This window comes from Papaver somniferum, unplaced genomic scaffold (assembly GCF_003573695.1).
Source record: "Papaver somniferum cultivar HN1 unplaced genomic scaffold, ASM357369v1 unplaced-scaffold_35, whole genome shotgun sequence".
Classification (NCBI taxonomy): domain Eukaryota; kingdom Viridiplantae; phylum Streptophyta; class Magnoliopsida; order Ranunculales; family Papaveraceae; genus Papaver; species Papaver somniferum.
In genome coordinates this window covers 1,304,947-1,320,148 of record NW_020645971.1, presented here as the reverse complement: position 1 = coordinate 1,320,148, position 15,202 = coordinate 1,304,947, and the positions used below count along the sequence as shown (strand labels likewise).

The window sequence follows — 15,202 nt, the reverse complement described above, 5'->3', positions numbered from 1 at the left end:
TAGTTTTTGAAATATCCCCTTGATTAGTGAGATAACTCATTTATATTTGTGGGACAAAATTTAAAACTAATTAGCTTAATTAATTTGGGACGGAGGGAGTAAAACACTAGTCATTAACCAAACAAGCTATAATTAAAATCACTGATGGTAGTATAATTTCTGTAATGTCAGAAGAATAAAACACGACAGAAAACAGAAGAAGAGAACTGCACACCTCAATAGGGAAATTTATGGAAACAAGCAGGAGCACTGCAACCACCAAACTCTACTAAAATGTCACTGTTATTTACTAAAAGAGACAAAAAAAAAAAAGAGGACGCCAAGATAGAATATTATCTTTACTAAGGTTCGGATTCAGTCTGACAGAAACTGTATTTCTTTTTCGTCCCATATGTGGTGGGATGCCTTCACTTGCGCCTTGCGGAATGATAACCCAATCAAAATATAGCTAACTGTAAGACTTCAAAATGACCCCTTTCTTACTTCCTTTGGCTATACGAGATCCACACTTTGACACCTAAGATTCCGTAACGAGTAGAAACCTCTGATAAAGCATAATCGATTTTCTGGTTAAATACATTACAAGATGTCTTTCCGTACTTCCCACACTCACTTCTAGCTATTTCTGCACCTCTTAATCGACCCGAAACACAAACACGAATCCCATCTACCCCTTTTGGCATGACTAAGGGAATTTCCTTCACTATTTGACCAAAGATGGAGCGAAATGTTCTTTTTCTGTTCATCATTTGAAAAGATATGTCTTGGGAAATCAGAGAAGCACTTTGATAAACGAATTTGATCTTTACCGACTCAATCAAGGTATGAGCCCTAATTCTATCAGACACAAAAGATCGCATCTTCTCCACTTCATTCAAATTAGAGTTGAACCCGTGAGGAATTCTTCTGTTTCTCAGGACGATCTCTGCCATCATCTCTATTCCCTTGAGCAATTCTCCCACCTCACCCTGTTCTACAAATTTGTCTACCAATTCCACCTCTTTACCCAAGAGTGTTGATGGTGATTTTTAGATTAGGGTTAAAATCGTAAAACCTTGCATCAGACGTCACTCTGCAAGGAAACGGTGTCGTGAGTGCTAACCTCTCCACCGGCGTATTTATTGAGCCGCTCAATATATTTACATGAAATTTATCCAGACTGGCGAATGTAGCAACCATCCCAAATACTCTGTAAATTTCGGCACCTCGCCGATGCAAGACTCGCTGGGTACCCTCCTGTGCTGTGTTTCCCGGTAGAACCCTTAATATCGGTATGGCATGACGGATTTATGTTCACTCGTAGCGGAGTGGCATGAACCTCCAAGTACCAAAGTTAAGGCCATCGCATGAAATGCTCAGACGGAAAGCACACTGCATTCTATAGATAAGGATTTTTGTGGCAGCATACAAAATCCAAAAGATTATTGTGATAACTCACAAAAAACTCATAAACCTGACTAATTTGCAAAATTAGGGTTTCGCGCCTCGCGCAGTACAGTAGACCCCGTTGGTCGAAAAACTATGCTTAGCCAAAATAAGGCGATTAAATCCGCCACAACGCACTGGAAGTGTGACTACGCCCTAGCTTGCTGGCCCTACTTCCCATCGACCAATCAGGTCGCTTTAAATCCGCCACACTCACACATAAGTGTAGCCACGCCCATGCCTGGCCGGCCCTCTTACATTAACCAATCAGGTTACCTTAAACTCGCCACAATGATGAAAAGAAGGAAACCGCGCTGGATGGCCGTAAAGCCAATTGGTTTTCCAAAAACTGCACACACATGCCAGATGCACATGCCAAACTCACCAAACATGGCCACTCGCCCCATGCAACGTGCTAAATAGGCTAATCAGGGTTTCGACAAGGCAAACCCTAAGCAAGATTTCCACACCTACGTGCCAAGGTTTCAATGGCTATGGCTACACAGCCGCGCCGAAGGCATGCACGATCCATGCCATCCATGCCGAATGCCGCTAACACGAGTTGAAGGCGCCACTTCTAATTGAAGGTAGCCATGATCGATGGCTATCTTTCCTCCTGAGATGCAATCTCAGCCATCCAAGTTCGCCACCAAACTAACGGACTTGTGGCAACTTATGAGCGACCATGCCGCCAAGCCCTAAATTTTGGCCACGGTGCCAAACCCTAAATTGGCCACGGAGCCAAGCCCTAACCTTGGCCGTGCCACCAAACCTTAACTTTAGTCACATAGCCAAATCTTAAACTTTGGCCATGCTACAACACCACGACCACCGGCATGCTACCGTGCCGCAACCACCGGCATGCTACCGTGCCGCAACCACTGGCATGCCACCGTGCCGCAACCAGTGGCATGCCACCGTGCCACGGCCACCGGCATGCCACCATGCTGCAACCACTGGCATGCCACCGTGCCACAACCACTGGCATGCCACCATGCCGCAACCACTGGCATTGTAGTTGCAGGAAATCCTACACTACACTCTTCATGTGATTTCATCATTAATCAACTCATTTTAGATTTATATTCTTAATTTTATTGAGTAATCTTTGGATGTTCTTACAAGAAAAGATAAAGAACTAAAGAATGATCTCTGCTCTAAACTTTCTCTCTCCTATTTACTTGTTTCTTCCTCAAAAAAGATATCTCTCTTCTTTACAACTCAAATGACTATTTATAAGGAAATACATAGTGGATGACAGCTAATATGTCCTTTATTTTCGGATATGGTCTGCGACATTCTTGCAACCTTAAATATTAATTTCGCAAACTCTCTAATTTTCGCAGGACTATCATATCTTTCTCGTGATCTTAGTTGTCGTCATTTATTTTATCATTTCTGGAATTGTTCTGCGACGCTTAAGTGTTGTGTCATTAATAATTTCGCCAAAACATTATCATTGCGATATTCTGAACCTACATCTTGCCTCTTCTCATATCTTTTCTGCGAAGTAGAGAATGATGTGAGAAATATCGCAGTTGTTCTCCTCTTCATATTCTGCATTTATTACACGTATTTTTTCTTCCATTTATTTCTCGACACGTCTTTTGTAACCGTTATTTTTTAACCACTCGTATCTTTCCGTATTAATCGTGTTTATTTTCTCGAGGAAAAATTCCCTCTATATATATTCCTTTTCATTCTCTTCTTCTTTCCTTTTATTTTCTCTGCAATTTCATCGTTTTTCTGCAAATTCCATTATTGCAACTTTTCTTCTTTCTTCTTCAACCTTTTTAAGTTCTTCTTCGTCTTCATACTATTTCTTCTGTAAATCTTCATAGTTCATAATTTTCCTCGAAACAATCTCCCTGCTATTATCTTCCATGGATTCATCAAGGTTAGTTTTCTTTTTTCTTTTTTATGAGTTTTTCTGAAGTTGATATTGTTTATTGCCTTTGCTGAAATTGATCTTGTTTATTTCCTTATTTGATGTTGTTTATGTGATTCCCATACTCTTGTTATTTCAGCAAAAGCGGCTCCAACACTAGATTTACAGTTCAGAACCCTAACATTCCCAAATCACAACATAAAGTTGTCGCACATAAAAGAAAGTCTGCGAATGAGAAGGTAGTAAGAAACACTATCTTTTTCTAATAACAATATTGTTGCCTCTGTTTCTTATCTGGATTGTAATTCGCAGGGTGATAAAGATCTTAATAAACCTCTCAAGAAATCTCGCCACCTTAAAACTGTTCCAACTTATGTTCCCTTCCACTTACTCATTTCTTCCAAATCTCCTGCGACATCTTCGCAAGATAAACCTTTATCTCCAATTCGCGAAAATGCTGCCTCTGACTTCATTTCTTCATCTGACCTTTCTATGACTGAAATTCCCCTTGTGGATCCTTCTGCGAATGAAACCTCTTCTCTTCCTATTGAGAATGTTTCTCAACCTTCTGTCTCTACCAGTTCTCTACCCAAGTCTCTTCCTCTTTCGAAAGAAACCGCGGAAGGGATATATATTGCTTTCAAAGTTTTATCTGAAATTCTGGATGATGGCAAGAAGTCTTCTACTGATCCTATCAAGTCTAATGTTTGCGAAATTCTGAGCAAGCATTTGGGTTCTGACAGAGCTGCATCGCAGACAGCTTTAGAAAAAGAATGTAATGCTCTTCGTCTTGAAAATCAGAAGCTTCAGAATGCTGGATCGTGACAATCTTCGCAAGAAGAATGATGAATTGAGAGGTATGATTTTCTTATCTATGTCTTTAATTTGCCTTTTTGATGGTTTTATCCTTCCCATGTTTAATTATCCTTGAAATCCCTCTTTCGCATGTTAAGCATTAAACCAGAAACGAATAATGGAGAGATATCAATTTGAATCTGTTGTTGAAGAAACCCGTGTTGATAAAGAATTCTTGATGGATCAATATAACCAATTAGATAACCTCTATTCATATTATCTTGATCAGATAAATAATCTTACCAATGAAAATACCCAATTAGTTCAAAGACAAGATCTATTAAGTAATGAAGTATCTCGTCTTTCTTATTCTTTAACTAAATCTAATTTAGGGATGAAAACTTTATCAGATGAGAATAAAACCTTATCTCAAGAGAAACGAACTTATTTAAACATGATGGCGATATCTTCGCAACAACTTAGTATTCTTCAAAAAGAATCTGCTGATCAAGAGCAATCTCTTCGCTCTTTGAGAAATGAACTTAAAGAAGTAACAGAGTCATCCATCGATGAAAGAGATACACTCATTCAAAGTAGAATAGATTTAAGTGTAAAGGCAAATCAGCTTAAAGAACAATATTCCAAATTAGAAGAATCTTATTCTTCTCTTGCGAAGAAAAATGCCTTTCTTATTTCTAAAGAGAAAAATCTTCAGTCTCGACTTAAAGGTTTAGTTGGAGATAAATTTGATGACGCAATGGACCGTTGGGAGAATAGTTGTATGTCCTTGATTCAACACCTTATTTCGCAAAAGGAAGGTAGTCATAATAGTTTGACTGCCTTAATTATCTTTGCTTTGTCATATCTCTCTGAACTCTTTATATTAATGAAATTCTGTATTCTATCTTTCGCAGAGTCTGAGAAGAATCTTCATTCTTCTATTTCTGTTTTGGAGGCTAAATATGCCAATATTCGCAAAGAAAATGCATTGCTTGTCTCTACTCTTACTGGTTCTCGCGATCGAGCGGAAAAAAGACTTGATTATCTTGCTTATTTTAAGGATATTCAAGATAGGAATCATCAGAGAGCACTTCTTCGCCGAGTTCATCTCCGGGCTGAAGTCCTTGTAACTGGCATTTTATTATCCAACTTTCTTCCTCCTACATCAATTGATCCTTTAGAAGTAGATGACGATGAAGTTCTTCGTCCTGCTGATAGTGATTATGATTACGAAAGCGGTGCAGAGGATAATTTCTTGGAAGATGAAGAAGAGGTTCCTTCTAAAGAAGTATCTGCTGGTGTTAATCAGAATGAGAAAGAAATTTCTCCTGAAGAAGTAATTGCTGGCGATAATCAAGATGCTAGTCATGGCGAAGATCAAAACCGAAATGAAGGAGGCTTGCGAGAATATTGGCGAAGAATTTCTGTTATCTCCTGCTACTGAAATTAATACTGAAGCTTGAGCTTCTTATCTAGCTTTGTTTCTTGAACTGTCTTATTTTTATCACTTTTGCGAGTTACATTTTTCAACCAACTTTGGAGTCAACTTTTCCTTTTAATATTTTGTTGATGAGAAAGATAATGCTTCTTGTGTATTGATTCCCATACTTGCCTCTCATCTTTCTTGCAAAAAATAATCTGTTACGAATACTTATAATAATTTGTTTTATCATATGGTCTTATTTTCCTTCCTAATTAAAGGTCTTATTATGCCACCTCTTGTCATTGCGACAAAATCGCAGGACGTCCTTGCACTTTCATGCAAAAACCCATTGATCTTGCCTTAATTTTCTTTTGTATTATGGCCTCTTCAGGAATGTTGCGACAATATGACAGGCCTAAATATTCTTGCGAAAATAAAGCCCCATGACATTGCCGTCTTGCGACGAAATCGCAGGACGTCTTCGCACTTTCATGCGAAAACCCATTGATCTCGTCTTATCTTTTCTTTTGTATTATTGCCTCTTCAGGATTGTTGCACAAATATGACAAGCCTTAATATCCTTGCGAATAAAAAGCCTCATGACATTTGCGTCTTAAGACACTTATCAGCTCCCTAATGGAGGGTGCCGCCCTTATCTCCCCCTGGTTGCCCCTTCAAGGAGGCGTACTTCTACCATACAAGGTTAGCTCCTCCCATCCAGTCTTAACAACAACCAGTTGTTTTCGCAGCCTCTTATCCCTTTTACCTATAGGGCTTATGGTTACGAGACTGCACCCTAAGTGGGGTTTTCTTCAGGCCGAGTGCAGTATAAGCCAAGACTTGTCAAGAATGGCAAGGTACGCTTCAAACGTCCCTGGCACTCTTGACTCAACCGTGTACCTCGGCGCCTTGATCAGATCTGCACTCCTTGGGAGAGTCCTTATTACCTTAGTCGCCCAACCCAAGTCATATGCTTAAGCTGAGAATCCAAGGTGCCTCTCCCGGATGGGCTTTATTGACCCCAAATCTCCATGACTCAGGTTCCGGTGGCGGTGTAGCCTTTCCCTGAGCCATGCAACAGGTACCCCCTAATATGACGTACTTTAGGTCTTACATTTGCCTCTTGCGAAATTTTATTCGCGAACTAGGGTGTACGCCATAAAGGTTCGCCCCTTTCTTTTATGTCATTGTTCTGTGATTATCTCTGCGAAAATTTCGCACATCATGATCTTGTTTTGATATGAGTAATCTTGCAATTATTCTTTCAGAATCCATAACTTCTCAAAGCTTCTTACGGATAATATTTTTTAAGTACAACCTGTTCCATGGTCTGTCTAATCTATGACCAACATCTCTTCCTTCTGGATCCATTAATCTATAAGCTCTGTTCCAACTATCTCCTTAATGATGTAAGGTCCATCCCATTTTTTCGCTAATTTTCCACCATTTTCTCGCTGATATATGGTGTTTCTCGCAGAACTAAATCTCCTGGTTGAAATTCGCGTATTTTGACACGTTTATTATATTCTCGGGCTAATCTTCGCTGATAATTCTCCATTGTTGTAAATAATTCATCAAGTTTATTTAAAATCAAGCCCGCACTAAGATTTTTCTCCCAAGCTTCTCTTTTTGTTGTCGGAATAACAACTTCTGTTGGTAACACCGCTTCAACTCCGTATGTTAAACAAAAAGGTGACATTCCAGTAGCTTCTCTTCTAGTTGTATTATAAGCCCATACTGCATTATGTACTTGTTCGCACCATGCTCTGTGATGTCCTTCCAATTTCTTCTTTAATATATCTGCAATTGTTTTGTTTGTTGCTTCTACTTCCCATTAGCTTGTGGATACAAAGGAGTAGACTTTCCACATTTTATCTTGAATGCATTAAGTAGCATTTCTATATTCTGTCCTTCAAATTGTTTCCCATTATCAGATACCAACTGTGCAGGAATTCCGAATCTGCAAATGATATTTTCGAATATGAATGTAAAGATATCTTTGTCGCGAATATGTTGTACTGCCTTCACTTCTGTCCATTTTGTGAAATAATCTGTTGCGACTATTAAGTATCTTCTTTGTCCAGATCCTGGTAAAAATGGCCCCACAATATCTAAGCCCCACTTTCCAAAAGGCCACACAGTTGAAGATGACAATGGTGCTCCAGGTGCATGTATTTTCTTTCCATGCCGCTGACAATCTTCGCAACGTCTTGATATTTGTTTTGCATCTTCATGCATGTATGGCCAGTAATAACCTTGCATTTTTGCTCTATGTGCCAAAGATCTTCCTCCACTATGATTGCCAGCATCCCCACTATGTAACATTTTTAGCACCTTTTCTCCTTCCTCTCGTGTCAAACATCTGAGTGATGGTCCATTAAAGGATTTTCGGTATAGCAACCCATCTCTTAATTCATAATTCGTTGCACGGCTTTTTAACTTGTGTGTTTCCAATCTATTTCTTGGTGTTTCTCCTTTCGCCAAATATGCATGAAGTTCCATTCTCCAGTCTGCGATATTGTTCATTTGTTCTTCTTTTTCATTTCTATTATCATCACGTCCACGTCTTCTCTTCTTTATTGATTGATGGTGACAGAAGTGTTTGTATTTTTATGCATCTCGCAGTTGGATCTGTCATCATGCTTGAGATGAAAGCAAAAGCGTCTGCGAGTCTATTATTTCTTGAAATGTGCCTCCATTTTATTTTTGGGATTTTCGCTGACAATTCTTCAACCAGCTTCTTGTATTTCTTCAAGGATGGTTCATTTGTAGTATACTCTCCTTTATTTGGCGAATAACTAGCTGCGAATCACTAGTGATCCTGGCATTTTCTAGTTTCATTTCTATTGCGAATTTTAAGGCATGTATCACAGCTTCATATTCTGTTTCATTATTAGTGGATGCAAATTCCAATCTGAATGAAAAAGCCATTTATTCCTTCTGGCGAAATTAAAACAATTCCAACTCCATTTCCTTCTCCATTTGATGATCCATCTACCAATATTTCCCATCTATTTGGTTCTGTTAATAAATCTTTTGGATCTCCATGCTCTTCTTCTACATCCATCATTTCTTCTACTGCTTCATCTTCTTCTAAAGGAAATTCTGCAAGAAAATCCGCAACAACTTGTGATTTTGGTGAAGACAAAATTTCATATTTAATATCAAAGTGGCCTACTTGTGCATTCCATCTCTCCACCCTTCCTGATCTTTTAGAATTCTTCATCACTGATTCAATTGGTACTTTTGTTAATACCTTTATCTTGTGTGCTTGAAAGTATATGCGGAGCTTAAATGATGCATAAACTAATGCTAAGATTAACTTTTCAATCTTTGAGTAATTCTTCTCGGCAGTATTAAAAGTTTTGCTAATGTAATAAATGGGTTTCTCCACTCCTGCGTCTACTCGCAATAACACAACACTTAATGCATGCGACGTTGTCGCAAGTAGATCAATAATTCTTCTCCTGTTCTGCTTTTTGTAAAATAGTTGTATTCATAAGATGTTCTTTGATTCCTTGAAAAGCCTTTTCACATTCATCACTCCATTTAAATTTTGCACCCTTCTTGAGTATATCGAAAAAATATTTGCATTTGTCTGATGATCGCGAAATGAATCTCCCCAGCGAAGCTAGAAGCCCATTCAACTTCTGTACATCTTTTATTGTTGCTGGTGTTGGCATGTCACGAACTGCTTGCACTTTTTCTGGATCAACCTGTATTCCTTCCTTTGATACAATGTAGCCTAAAAATTTTCCCGATGCAACTCCAATAGTACACTTCTCAGGATTCAATTTAATGTTATACTGCCGCATTTGTTCAAAAATCTCCCTCAATCTTGTACATGGTCTTTAGCTTCTTTACTCTTTACTAACATGTCATCCACGTATACTTCTAATGTTTGTGTATCCATTTTGCGAACACCTTCTCTACCATTCTTTGGTATGTCGCTCCCGCATTTCGCAACCAAATGGCATTTTTCGTGTAACAATATAAACCTCTAGGGGCAAAGAAAGCAGTATGTTCTTGATCTTCTTCAGCGAGAGGGATTTGGTTATACCCTTTGTATCCATCTAAAGATGATACCCTATCGTTTCCCGCTGCGGATTCCACCATTTGAGGAATATCTGGTAACGGAAAACTATCTTTGGGGCAAGCTTTGTTTAAATCAGTGAAATCTATGCAAATCCTGATTCCTTTTTTTCTTTGGGACAATGACCATATTCGCTATCCATTCTGGGTATTTAGCTTCTCTTATGATTCCCGCATCAAGCATTTTCTGTAGTTCTTCTTCTATTTGGGAATGGTAAGTTGTTGCAATTTTTTATTCTCTGTTTAAATGGTCTCACATTTTTGTTAATCTCCAACTTGTGGCATGCAATTGATGGATCTATTCCTGGTATCTCATCCATGCTTCCTGCGAAAACATCTTTATATTCTCGCAACAAGTTAACAGTTTTTTTCTTCTTCTATATCCATTTTGGTTCCAATTCTCAATATTAGAGGTTCCTCTATAGTCCCAACGTTTATTTTTTTGTTGGTTCTGCGGCAGTGTAACTGGGTTTAGGTTCTCCCATTGGTGTTGGTTCTTTTATTGTTTTAGGTCCTTCTCCTTCTTCCGAAATTTCGCTGGGTATTCCTTTGCCTTCTTTTGCCCTTATCATATATACTCTAAATTCTTCTTCTTCTTTGCTTCCTTTGCCAATTTTCTGCGAAATTGTTTTTTTTGCTTGTCCTTCATAATTTTACCAATTTGATGACATAATTTCGCATTGTCAACATCTCCTCTGATTTCACCTATTCCATTTGGAGTGGGGAATTTAATACATTGATGCAACGTTGATACCACAACTTTTATCGCATGTATCCATGATCTTCCTAATAACATATTATATGGCGATTCCATATCCACCACGCACAATGTTACATGTGTTTCGATTTCTCCAAGTGGAATTCGTACCACTATCTCTCCTTTAGGTTTTGTTGTGGTATTTCCAAAGCCGTGAACAAAATATGTTGCACTGGACATTTCTTCATCTTTAAATCCCATTCCCCGAAATGCGTGATAAAATATTATATCAACTGAACTTCCTGTATCGATTAAAGTTCTGTTCAACATCCATTCTCCTGTGGATTTTATTGTTGTCTTCTTCTCTTTCCGTGTAATAGGCACTGTGATGACCAACGGAGATGTGTGGTTCAAATTTTCTTTTTGTATTTCTTCCGCCATGAATGCAATTTTTTGCTTTTCCCAATCTTTCAAGGATGATGTTTTTTTTACCGCCATAACTTTCCTTTCTTCAAAATTTCGTTTATGTATTCTTCCTTAGATGTTTTCATGGAATTCATTAATCATCGTTTTTGTTATCATACTACACTCCAATCTTTTGCCATTTTCATTAATTCTATTCATCTTTCTTCTAACTGATTAACTAATTTATTTAATCACTTTCTTGACTTGAATACTCTCAATCAACAATCTTCAACTTTCGATCTTCAGTCCCTGTTTCTAGCGCCATTATGTAGTTGCAGGAAATCCTACACTACACTCTTCATGTGATTTCATCATTAATCAACTCATTTTAGGTTTATATTCTTAATTTTATTGAGTAATCTTTGTATGTTCTTACAAGAAAAGATAAAGAACTAAAGAATGATCTCTGCTCTAAACTTTCTCTCTCCTATTTACTTGTTTCTTCCTCAAAAAAGATATCTCTCTTCTTTACAACTCGAATGACTATTTATAAGGAAATACATAGTGGATGACAGCTAATCTGTCCTTTATTTTCGGATATGGTCTGCGACATTCTCGCAGCCTTACAAATATTAATTTCGCAAACTCTCTAATTTTCGCAGGACTATCATATCTTTCTCGTGATCTTAGTTGTCGTCATTTATTTTATCATTTCTGGAATTGTTCTGCGACGCTTAAGTGTTGTGTCATTAATAATTTTTCCAAAACATTATCATTGCGAGATTTTGATCCTACAGGCATGCCACCATGCCGCACCCACTGGCATGCCACCATGCCACGGCCACTGGCATGCCACCATGCCGCAGCCACTGGTATGCCACCATGTCGCAACCACTGGCATTCCACCATGCCACGTCCACTTGCATGCCACCATGCCATTGGCATGCCACCGTGCCGCAACCACTGGCGTGCCACCATGCCACGACCACTTGCATGCCACCATGCCACGGTCACTGACATGCCACCGTGCCGCAACCACTGGCATTCCACCATGCCGCAGCTCCTGGCATGCCACCATGCTGCAACTACTGGCATGCCACCATGCACTACTGTTGGAGCCACTTCGACTAGCCAAAACGAGCCTAGCATCACATATGCTATTTACCTACGGCAAGCCTCTCAATTCTAAACTTGCCACACGTAGAAAAGATCTATATGTTTTCCACGAAAACACTCGAGACATCAAAACATGTCACAAACTGGGGGATACTCATCAGGGTATTGGTCTGGCGGTTTACAGCAAACGGCGTGCAATACGCCCGTTACAGAAAGTGTCATAAAGCGGGGCGGTTAGTAATGGCAAGAAATAATGGTGTAAACATATCCTTCATTATGGGAACATAAATTTCAGGCGTTACCCGTTAACCCCTTCTTCCACCACTCAATCGTTTCCACTTCCCACGAGACCAGGGTACGTTTTGTTGCAACTTGTATAAATAGGTCTCACCTATTTTCCACCAAACAACAAGTTTTGGTCAGGAGAACAATACCACATGCAGAAATCATCTGATAGCTTTTAATTCAGCTAGTCAGTTCGACTTTCTGATACAAGTCACGAAGCACCCACACTTCCAGAATGAACTATTCTGGTCTCAACACTTTCTTCGCTTCCCTCCCTAAGACCAACCCTTCTCCTTCACTTTGTGACCGAAGCAAGCTTGGAACGACCATTTCTTGGTTTAGGCCAGGATTGTACAGATTGATCTCCCGAATCAAAAGTACTCCCGTGCAGTACATTGTTTAGTGTTTAGACTTGTTTCTCACCTACACACACGAAATTACCGAAATCAACAGAAACAATTTTCACCCACAAACAATTGGAGACCACATTGGGAGATTAATCTCTCGGTTACAATATCAATTTCTCAATTCCCAATTTTATTTTTCAACTCCGATCTCAAGATGGTGGAACTCAGGTCCGGATCAGCAATAAACCCTGAGAACACTGGCGCCGAAATTATTCTCGGTGTTAACGTTCCCTCCAGTGGTGCTAATACACCACCTGTCAGCACCAACAACATGGAAAATGTTCCTTCAGGCGTTACACCTTCGGTTACCAGAGCCAAAGCCTCTGCCGCGGAAAATTCTTCTTTAAGTGTTACACCCTCAATCACCAGAGCCAGAGCCGCTGCCGCCACTCCCAATGTTTCATCAAGTATGACACCTCCAACCGTCACCAGAGCCGCAGCTACTCCGCCATCATGACGAGAAACTAGAGGACCCATAGGAAGCCGATCCTATATTACCATTGCTGATTTGATGGAAAGACAGGAGGTTCTCGCTAGAGCCCAAACAGACATGGCCTTGACTCAAAAGTAGGTACTTGTTTTTCTCAAGACACTAACGGAGCGGCTACCACAAGAATCACGCCAGCCAGATCCAACGAGGAACACCTCCAATACCCATGGCGCCAGCACCTCAACAAGGCACACCTTTATAGACGAAGAGACTCACCCAGAAACTCTAGCGGAGAGAAATCAATCGTCCAATTTTGTCACACGGGAAGATTTGGAACGACTTCTCCGAAACCGAGACAAAAGCGATTCCATGGACATGCAAAAACATCAACCCCCGTATCCTTCGGAAGTCCAAAGAATTCCTCTTCTGAGGGGTACTCTTCCCCTCAAATCTCTCTATATGACGGCACCGGTAATGCGCGTGAACATGTCTCTCGATTCTTGGATTCCCTAGGGGAACACGAATACAATCACGTTCTCCGTTTGAGGGAATTTTCGAAATCACTTACTGGAAGAGCATACACATGGTACAACAGCATTACGCCAGGCAGCATCTCCAACTGGTCTGACATGGTTGCGGCTTTCTACAAGAAGTACTTCTTTGTGTCTGAGCAAATTACCTTCTCAGATCTAGGAAGGATGTTCCAACGAAACAACGAGCATCCGAATGATTTTGTCAAAAGAACGTGACCGAACAACAACTGGTGGATTCTTGCATCAACGGCATGATTCCCATTTTCCACGCCTTAATAGAGAATCTGCGATTTCAGACATTCTCTGAACTTCATGAAGCTGCAAAACGATCGGCCACAACGGCACTAGCGTTGTTGGAGAGAACCAGGCCAACCAGAAGCGAGGACGCACGCGAAACTCTAGGAAATATATGCCTCATCAATAAACAATACAACATTGGTCCCTCCTCTGTGAGCGTGGTAGACGAATGAGGAAAGCGGAAGGCTCTAGCGGCAGAACAACAATCCAAGCGTACAACACCAGCACGACAGACAACTCCGCAACGGAAGACCGCCTCTAAAGCTCCCATGCGACATCAAGAAGCTGGAGAAAATGTCTTGGATTTCCCGTTCCCAATCGAGGAAGTGCTTGAACTCTTGGAAGCATGGATCCAAGACGATGCCATCAGGCTACCTCCCACCAGGCGCCCACCAACCGAAGCGGAAATGGTAAACCCCAAATATTACAGCTACCGCATATTTGTCCACCACCCGACCAGTGAATGCAATAAGCTAAAGCATATCTTCAAAGAAAAGATAGAAGCATGGGAACTTCGACTGGACAACGAAAGAGTTCACAGAGATCCGCTTCCAGTCAGAAGTTGCATGGTCTCTGGGGACTCCGTACACGAGACTGTGCAATCCATGATGCAGCATATATGCGAAATTCTCTATCTCTCCAAGACACAGCGTTAAGATATCTTCACAGCCCTTAATCGTGTTATATCGGGCAAGCGACTCTTTCCTACTGAAGAAATCACGCCATAACCCCAAACTCCCTCGGGAAGCGGTGCTGGAAAATACAACTGGGGACTGCTAACCACGGTTTATCTAAGGAACGCCGAACTTGACAACACATTGATCGAAGCAGCCTCTGACTTCAAACTCGTTACCATCAAAACTCTGAGAGCTGCGGGAATTTCGAAGCAGGAGGCTACCCGCTCCCCAACCGTGGTCAAAATCTTGGACGGAGAGGCGATGGACGCATATGGATACATCAACCTTGAAATCAATGTGGGAGACACTGTAACACATGGCAAATTCCACATTGTCCAAGAACTCTCAAATTACGACATGATTCTGGGACGCGCATGGATACAAGGCAACAAAGCGAAGTTAAGAGTATCCCCTCTGCCGATGTCGATACCCGAAAGAATTTCCAACAAGCCGTCCAACTTTGAAGACTACACGTTGCCGTATCAACAACTTACCAATGTAACTTAATTTCCTGGAGAAAGCCCGCCGACGTTCATCCGCAGATTCCGAACCCTTTCGACACCGACTCATATCTCCTCTTGGCCAGGCATGGGACTCGGTCCGATTACCAACCCAGGCGTCATTATGAGATGTGAATGGGACGCTGGGCCTTTCAAATGCTTCGTCAAAAATTTGGAAGTTGTCACGGCCAAAGATGACGAGTTCGAAAATCAAGTGGTTGCGCAACGCTCA

The 15,202-nt window shown here is 40.5% G+C and overlaps 1 pseudogene; it reads right to left on the bottom strand.

The window, feature by feature from the left end:
• Nucleotides 1–479: 479 nt before the first annotated feature.
• The window catches only part of LOC113342180, a 40,241-nt pseudogene continuing 25,518 nt past the window's right edge, over nucleotides 480–15,202 (bottom strand).